Consider the following 9083-nt stretch of genomic DNA (forward strand, 5'->3'; position numbering starts at 1 on the left):
GTATACTTTTTTATGTGACTGCCATTCCTTCAGGACTTTATCTGTTGACCAGGGCTGGTATTTACATCTCATAAATGTTGAAGTCTGGCTAACCTTACTGTCTTAGGTAACATCAGCCTTCACTAGAGACTTTAAGAAAATTTTTCACTATTGGGAATTTAAAGCACCATGGGAGATCAGTGGATTTTCTCTGCATGAGAGAGAGGTTGTTGATTCCTATCAAACAAAGCTGCTTGTTTAGCCAATCCTTGTAGTCTGATTAATGGTTAACCTATGTGATCTCAAAGTAAGTCAGGGCTATGAGGCCAAACAATACAGAAAAGAAATATGCTCAGATCAGAAAATGAGAACAGCTTCAATTTGTGATACTTTATGCTTTAGTCCTTTGTTAAAGCCCCTTCTAATCTATGTACATGACCAATGAACTTGTTACAATACAGACTGCCCAACTCTAATTCTAGGTCTAATGAGTATTTGTGATTAATAAGATTACCAGTTAACTTCATATACACATTAACATTTGGGAAAGCATTTTTTTTTCAACAAAATCCACTCACCAAGCCCAGGAGAGGAAAGGAACAATAAGTTTAATTTCCCAAGACCTACTAACAAGCTCTTTCTCCTTGAGAAGCACCTCAAAACAAGGCCACCTCCATATCTGTTTAGGCTAATTGGGACCAGTCTATTTCAAAACCAAGGTCCATCTTGAAATTATGATATACGCCCTTCCTACAGATGGCCTTGCTGTAGAAATGAATACTCTTGGTTACACAACAGAAATAGGGAGTGTGTAGGTATGACTTAATACCACTCAACTGTTACTGCTAAACTAACAAACCAATCACTGTCTCAATAGGATAAGTTCATAATCTCCCCCAATTAAAAAAATAGACCTTACAGTGTTCTCCAAATCTCAGCTACTTACCGATTGATACTGAGAAGAGCTAGCTGCTATCTAGTGAGGCAAACACCTTTAAAATGTTAACTGGTATGTCCAGCCTGGCAGTGGTGGTGTACACTTTTAGTACAAGTACTGAGGAGGCAGAAGCAGGTGTATCTCTATGAGTTAGAGGCAAACCTGGTATACAAAATTCAAGTTCCATGACAGTTTGGGCATTACATAAAGAAACCATGCCTCAACCTTTCCCAAAAAAATGAAAGAAAAAAGGGAAGAAGGAAGGAACTACAGAAAGAAAGGACAGGAAAAAAAGAACTGGTATGACTGACTTTTAAAAATTTGTATTGAAACGTATTTTTACTACCAAGACAAATTTAAAAACTGTCTCACAGAAAATTAAGAGGAAAGACTAACCCTGAATTATTCACCATGTAACTATTATGTACAAGGTAACTAACATTCATTCTTGTTTCTAAACAGAATTCCTGGGTGTGATGCTTGTTAAAGATTTCTGAAGCCATACCCAAGATCTTCTATATAGAAATTTCAATATTATGTTTCCTTAAGTAGCAAATATATTTCTAAGCAAAACTAGGAACTCATGACCATGAATGAAATTATAATTTTTACTAAAAACTAATTAATCTTTTCTGAAAACAACAAAAAAGAAATACTATAAACAAAGTGAAAATGGAAGCTATGCTCTTACAAATCAATTTCTGAAAAATCAGTCCAACAGAAAAATAGGCAGGGCCAGTGAGAGAATCCAGGAAGTAAAGAAACTTGATATGCAAGCCTGGCCCAGTATAATCCCCAGAACCCAAATAAAGGTAGAAGGAAAGAACCAAGTACACAAGTGGTTCTCTGACCAAACATGTGCCATAGCACACATGTATCCATGCATGGGCACACACACTAACAAACATATATAAACAATAATAATAATAATGATGATGATGATGATGATAAAACATTTAAAAATAGGCAAAGGACATAAAGAAACAGTACAAAATTTTAGGACGAAGTGTGGATGTATAGAATTCAAAAGAATTTTAAACTATTTAAACTATAATGATAAAGAATTAACAGCATATGCAAGCACAAGGAAAAATATATTGTCTCATTAAGGTAGCTAGAGTAAAAAATGAGGGCAATCACATCAGATAACAATGTGCCAATATCTACTGAAATTGCAGCTACATGCATAGTCATATATTCAAAGATATTTCCAGGTGAATACATAAAAACAGGCTACTGTGGCTGCTTTCCGGAAGAGAAGGTGACAGATAACGTGCAATGAGAGACAGAATGATGTTCCATTGCAAATTTTGATACACTGGGTTATTTTTCATATGCTCATTATACAAGTTCCCATTGATATCTTTATTTTGCGATGTAGAGTGCCTCCCACTCCGCAGGGTCTACCATGACTGCTGGTTTAACTAAAGAAACATAAGAAGACATCATCTTATGATTCTGCCATCCAACTGGGTTGCTCTTGCTCCAAGTGGAGTGGATGGTGCAGCAGTAACTAATACAATTGACTTTATATTTAGGAGCGTTAGTTATAAGCATACATTTTCCATTTAACTAATGTTTCCTTTAAAACCACATAACTCTTTATCACTAAGCATTTCATTACATAAACATTGGGACATCCATATGATGGAATGCCATGAAGCTTTTAAATGGAAGGGGACAACTGTGTACTTACTTACATGGAAGTATTTGAAAAACAAAGTGTTAAACAGTGTAAGTTGCAGAACACCATGCATATGCTGCTTCCATTTGGGTTATAAAGATTGAGCAGAATGAGAATAATGTATATCTGTATTTCTTGAAGAAAACACACAAAACTAATTATAATTTTACCTTTGAGAAGGTTTCAGCACTGGACAAAGATAGGAGGAAGATATTTCTGAAAACATTTTATATTGTTCCTGTCCTTACTTGAATGCATTCAATGTGGTACCCCTTCTAAAGTGATTTACATTAATTTTAAATGCAATTTTTATGGTTAAATAAGCTCAAGTAATAAATTAATACATAAGAAATGGGAAACAAGCAACTTCTGGTAATGCATGCCTGCAATCTCAGCTACTTTTGAGACAGAAAGTTCTGTCTGGACTCCAAAGTAAGAGAAGATATGGTCATATTTGATTGCATACATGTACAAAATTCTAAAAAGTTTTTTTTTCTTTATTGGGGTAGCCTGGACAATTTAGAAAGACCCAGCGTGAAAATGAAAGTAAAACTGGAGACCTGAAGATATAGCTCAGTGGTGAAGTGCTTGCCTAACATATGTAAAACTCTATGATCAGTTCCTAGTACTGAGGAAAAAATTGGTAGAGGGTTCAGTGGAAGGAAAAATAGGGTGATGACGGTGAATGTAATCAAACATTATGTTTGAGAATGCATATGTGTTCATAAATAAATTATAATTTAAAAATAAAAATAAAACTCCTGGAATTAAATCTTGTATGAGAAAAGAAAATTTTAAAACAATTTGAACTCTCAAAGACAAAGAAAATAGAGGAAAGGTATAGTTGAAAAGATATGGCAAGTACATTAAAGGTCCAAAGTATAAGGACTGCATATCAGTTAAGAAGTACTGTGGTCTAAATACTCCTGTACACCTGTGAACATTAGGATTGCTAACCTGACAGGTTCTAGAATCACTTAGGACACAGTCCTCTAGGGATGTTCATGAATGGATTTTTTAATTGGGTTAACTGAGGTTAAAAGATCTTCCCCAAATGTGGGTAGCATTATCCTATGTACTTAGTCCAAGGCTGGTTAAATATAAAGCATGATGATGAGAGATGTCTTTCTGTATGCTGGAAATATACGTTTCTCTTATTGGTTGATGAATAAATCTATTCCATCCAATGGACAGGCAGAATATTGCCAGGCGGGAAATCCAAACAGGGTGAAGGAATGGTTAGGTGGAGTCAGGGAGATGCCATGTAGCTGCTGAAAAAGCAAGAGACCCAGCCATCACTGGGAAGTCAAAACCACTTGGAGATACACAGAGTAATAGAAATGGGTTAATAATTAAGAGAGAGCTAGCCAATAGGCCAAACAGTTTATAATTAATATAAGCCTCTGTGAGTTTATTTGGAACTAAACAACTGCAGGACAGGGTGGGACAGAAGCTTCAGCAGGAGGAGGAAATGAAGATTAGAAGGAACAAAGGAAGGAAGGAAGGAAGGAAGGAAGGAAGGAAGGAAGGAAGGAAGGAAGGAAGGAAGGATAATAAAAAGAAAACACACCGTATTTGTTTTGGTAAAAGGGATTGGAATGTTGGCCAAAGATACTGAGAAACAAACATTTTATTAAATAATTATGGAACAAAACAATCAACTATGTTTGGGAATTGATATTTTAATTTTAGCTATAACATTGCTGCATAACCCTGTATCTTTTTAATGACTGAGGAAACTATAGAGTTTGCAATGATCATGCACTTAAGCTACATAATCTGTCTTATTTACAGCTTGTAGTTTCACTACTGTATATTGTCCCCCCACTGGAATTTATAAACTGAAACAAACTTCACCAATTAAAATTTACGTGCAGAAATTCACAGACCTAGTGCCATAGACTCTTAATGTTTTATTGAATATTAGTAGATCATTCTTGATTATGAATGCTTCTTAAGTAATTTTAAAATTACATCGTTTCACCTTCCCTTTCCTCCCAACAAAGCCTTCCATGTAGCTCACTTGCTCTCTTTCAATTTCATGGCATTTCTCCTTTAATTATTCTTATATGTGTGTGTACCTGTATATGTTTTTAAATACAATTTTCTCAATGCCAACCATTCCATATTGCATAACCAATTGGTGTGCTCTTCCCTGGGGAAGACTATTTTTCCTGCTCTCAGCATCCCTCAGTTGCCTAGTGTTGAGTATGCATTTCTTTATTTGCCTATATACCCTTAAGACAATACCCAGTTTTATTTTTTCCTTTATTATGTATGTTTGTTTCACTTGGTTCTGTGGAGCTCTTAACATTGTTCCCCCAACAAATACTTACCAGAAGGAATAATATTCACAAATGTATACAGAACAGACAAGGATTCAGAAACTTCTCTACAAACAGGAGGTTTTGTTGTGAGAGTCACAGTAAAGAAAGTTTTAGAAAGAACCAGAAAAGGCTTCATTGAAGAGGTACCATCTAACAATGGCTTCAAATACAGACTAATATAAAGAAGGAGAATTTCAGGCAGGGGCAGTAATATCAACGCATTCACTTTTCAGCTGTTGAGTCCAATATGTAGCAGACACTATTTTTATGCATTGAATATATAGCACTAAAATATACAGACAACATTCTCTGCTCAAATGGAATTGAAATTCTAGTGTCGTGGTAGTAGTGGACAAAAAAGAAATATATATAAACACCATGTATAATATAGCTTAAAATGTTGTTGTAGAAAACATAAAGCAGGATAGGTGATATGATCAAGGACAAGAAAAATGTAATTTGAAATAAGGTTTCCAAAGAAAGCATCAGAGGAAGTGTATGACTTGAGAAGAATCTTAAAAAGAGAATGTACAGGAAATTTGTCCTTTATCTAGGGAAAAATGTTGCAGGCAGGACTAATAAGAAGTGTAAAGGTTTTGAGGCAGGATCATGCCTAACAAAGAACAGCAAATTGACCAGTGTAACAGTGACTTAATGCAAGTGGTGGGGTTTAAGATGAAAGAAATAATGAGTTCATAAAGTGCAAGATTCAGCAAGTGGATATGACAGATAATTGTTGCACTTTATGAGAAAGGAAGACATGACTGATGTGGCTGTGGCAGGAAGTCTATGGAAATGTGTAAAAGAATGAAAGGCCTGGAAAAGTAGTTTGGGGAAAATTATGAAGAACTTCAAATGTGAGAATAAAGACCTCATAGTGGGAAAGGGAATCTTTTTAGACATTAACTATTAGAAGCCTGAGTCATAAAGATGGACTGTAGAACATCTGGTCTCTTCTCTGTATCCTTTCATTTCCTACCTGTACTTGGAATGGGCAAGACGTGGGGTCAAGAATCAGAACAGCAGTAACAATGGTGCAAGCTTCCCCCTCTATCATCTCAATTTTTGATTCGTCTTGTGACAGGTAGGAGACCTATGCCTGAAACACCATTGTTTTATTTTAAAAAATAGTTCATGTTCTACTATATCATCAGGCAGGAAAATTTCTACTTAAATCTCAGCCAAATCTTTTTATCTTTGGTTTACTACTTACTGAGGCAAGAAATTCTTCATCATCCCCGATTTCTGTGGAGAGTAATAGAAAAATAAGCCTCAGCCTGAAAACCCTGTGTCTCTCACAAAGAAAGGAAGTCAATATTTATTTATTTTTATAATCACCAGGAAACCCTTGCCAAAGGAAAGTCAGATATCAGTAAGCATCAGCACATTTGCCAGAATAGGTGAAGTCAGTTATAAATAGCTTTCTAAATCAAATGATTAGAGCTTGAGCTCTTTATCATTGAAAGAAGAAAATCCTCTGCATTATAATTAAAGAAAATCTCAATCAAAGAGCAAAAAGGCAGAAATATGGAGCAAAAAGTGCAACTGACACAAATTGTTTTGCTGTATTAGTAGCTACTAGTCTCCATAGAGTGATGCTTTAAATTGGAACTAGAATTCAAACAGCAATGCTGCAGGTCAGTTTGCAGCATGAGTGATTTTAAAAGACTGAGAAGTTGAGGCTAATCTTAAAGAAAGAGAACTCCATAAGGCAATTAATTAATGCTGTGTGTTGTTAGAACAACAAGCTCACAGAATTCTAGCAGTTTAGAGCATCAGCTGTCACTTCAACTCATTTGTGGCACAAGAAAAGCTGCTCTTTTTAAAGATGGCTCTAACTGCCTGTCCCAGCTTCTTTAACTGTAGGTCATAGCACATGACTGAATGGATGAGCCTTGAAAATTTTGGCAATAGTGAAAGGTTTCATCTAGATGAACAACAACTAAAATTAAATTCACAATCAAATGTATAATATATCGGAGGTGCTTCTGGCATCTCTCAACTGTGCTGTATCACATGACTTTGTCTTGGCTCTGAAAACATAACATGAGTACTTCACACTATTTATGTTGCTGACTTGAGTTTTCTAAAAAGTTGTTAAATTAACTTTGGCTTAGGATTAGGGCAGAATTCCCAACAATTTCTGAATAGGCCTTAAACATACTTTGCCATTTTGTACTACATATTTATGCAAAGTGACATTTTCAATAGATGATTATGAAATTAAAATATCTATCAAATCTGAAAAATGTTGAAGATGCTCTATATACTTAACTATTAGCTCTAAAGAAAATTTTCATTCCTTTTTAAAAGATTCATTTTATTATTTTAAATTATGTGCAATGTAGGGGGGGTAGTAGTCCTCTGGTTCTTATAGTCCCTGAGCTTCAGGTATGGGTTTGTTGTGTTGTAGATTTATCAACCAGGGCTGAGAAACCTACAATCACTTGTTCTATGCACTTTAACCAATTGTAGCTTTCTGTAATTATCTCCATCTGCTGCAAAGAGAAGTTTCTTTGATGAGAGGTGAGAGATACACTTACCTGCTGGTATAAGGATAAATATTTAGAATGCAGTTGAGAATTATACTAATTTAGGTAATTAACTGTAGTAGTTTTTGCTCTATTATCTGAAATACTGTGGTTCTCAGCCTGTGGGTCATGACCCCATTAGAGGTTGCTGACCTTTTCACAGGGGTTGCCTAAGACCATTGGAAAATAGGTATTCACATTGTGATTCATAACAGTAGCAAAATTAAAGTTATGAAGTAGCAATGAAAATAATTTTATGGGTGAGGGTCACCACAACATGGGGAACTGTATTAAAAGGTTGCAGCATTACAAAGGATGAGAACTACGGCTGAAAGAGCACCTCACTAACCATGGGTGCTTGGCTAGGTCTAATAGTATGGCATGATTTCCCTACTGTTGAATGGGCCTTAAGTCTAATAATACATTTGTCCGTTTTCCAATATTGCAATTTTAGGGATATCCAGCAATGTTAGTTCATAGCTAAGTTTATAGGCATTGCAACTGGGTAATACTGTTGATTTCTTTTCTCCTCTGACAACTTGCATAGCTCCTTTTGGTACTAAGAAATCAAGTCCTTAAGGAGGGGGCATTTGTGTCAGATCCTGAGTCCTGCATCAGAATGTGTGGTGTTTTCAGCAATGGGGACTTATCTTCAACTTCTGTGTGGCAACTAAGGGCAAGAGCAACAGCCTATGTTATTTTGGAAGTCTCTTGGACTCCCATGACCAACAACTAGAAAGGAGGTTTTGCTTGGTAATGGAATTTTTGTTATATAGTCTATGTCCAGCCCCTATAATTTAGTTTTTTATGAAAACATAAGTAAGCACATCCATCTCCTTATCCAAATTTGACTTATTCTTTAATAAATGATAAAATTGTATGTATGCCAAATAACTGATTTAAATTTTTGCTATTATTTAGTATCAGCAAGTGTCTGATAAAAATAACCGTATTTTTGTACCTATATATGCATGCTCACATAAAAATTCTTCAGGAAAAAGGGAGTCACAAGTTGAAAATGTAAACAAACCTTTGATGGTCTATGTTATTAAAAACCATTTTAAGTATCCTCAAAAATCAATTTACCTTCAAGTATATAATGCTGCTGTGAATACTTGAAAAAAAAAGCCTTATGCATGTCAATTTTTACTAAGCTTTTAAAAAAATCTTGATTATTCAGAACATTATTATCTTTTCATTGATATTTTAATATAGTAAGAATCATGGTTCCATAAGAAGTATTATTACAGAACAAGAACAAACTCCACCAGTGGCTTTATCACTTCATGTCAGAAACAGATGGCCTTATATCTGTTTGAAATTTAAAGAGAAAAATCTTTATAAAAGGGACTTAGAAGTCCCTAGTCCATTTCTACAAGTGCCTATTTTGTGCAGTGTAACTTAAAAAAAACATCAAGAGCCATTTGAAGCTGCTGAGAAAAACTGCCCTCAATACCCAGCTCTATACCTACCTCAGATATGAATATTCACATTGTAGAATATGAGACATCTCAGGGATCTGGGTAAGTTTTATTTACTTCCCATGAAGGTACCAAAGAAAGCTCACACTTGTCAAAAATATCACTAATTAACTTTCAAAGGCTGAATTTTCACTTTGTTGGGCT

Source organism: Cricetulus griseus, chromosome X, assembly GCF_003668045.3.
Source record: "Cricetulus griseus strain 17A/GY chromosome X, alternate assembly CriGri-PICRH-1.0, whole genome shotgun sequence".
Lineage (NCBI taxonomy): Eukaryota > Metazoa > Chordata > Mammalia > Rodentia > Cricetidae > Cricetulus > Cricetulus griseus.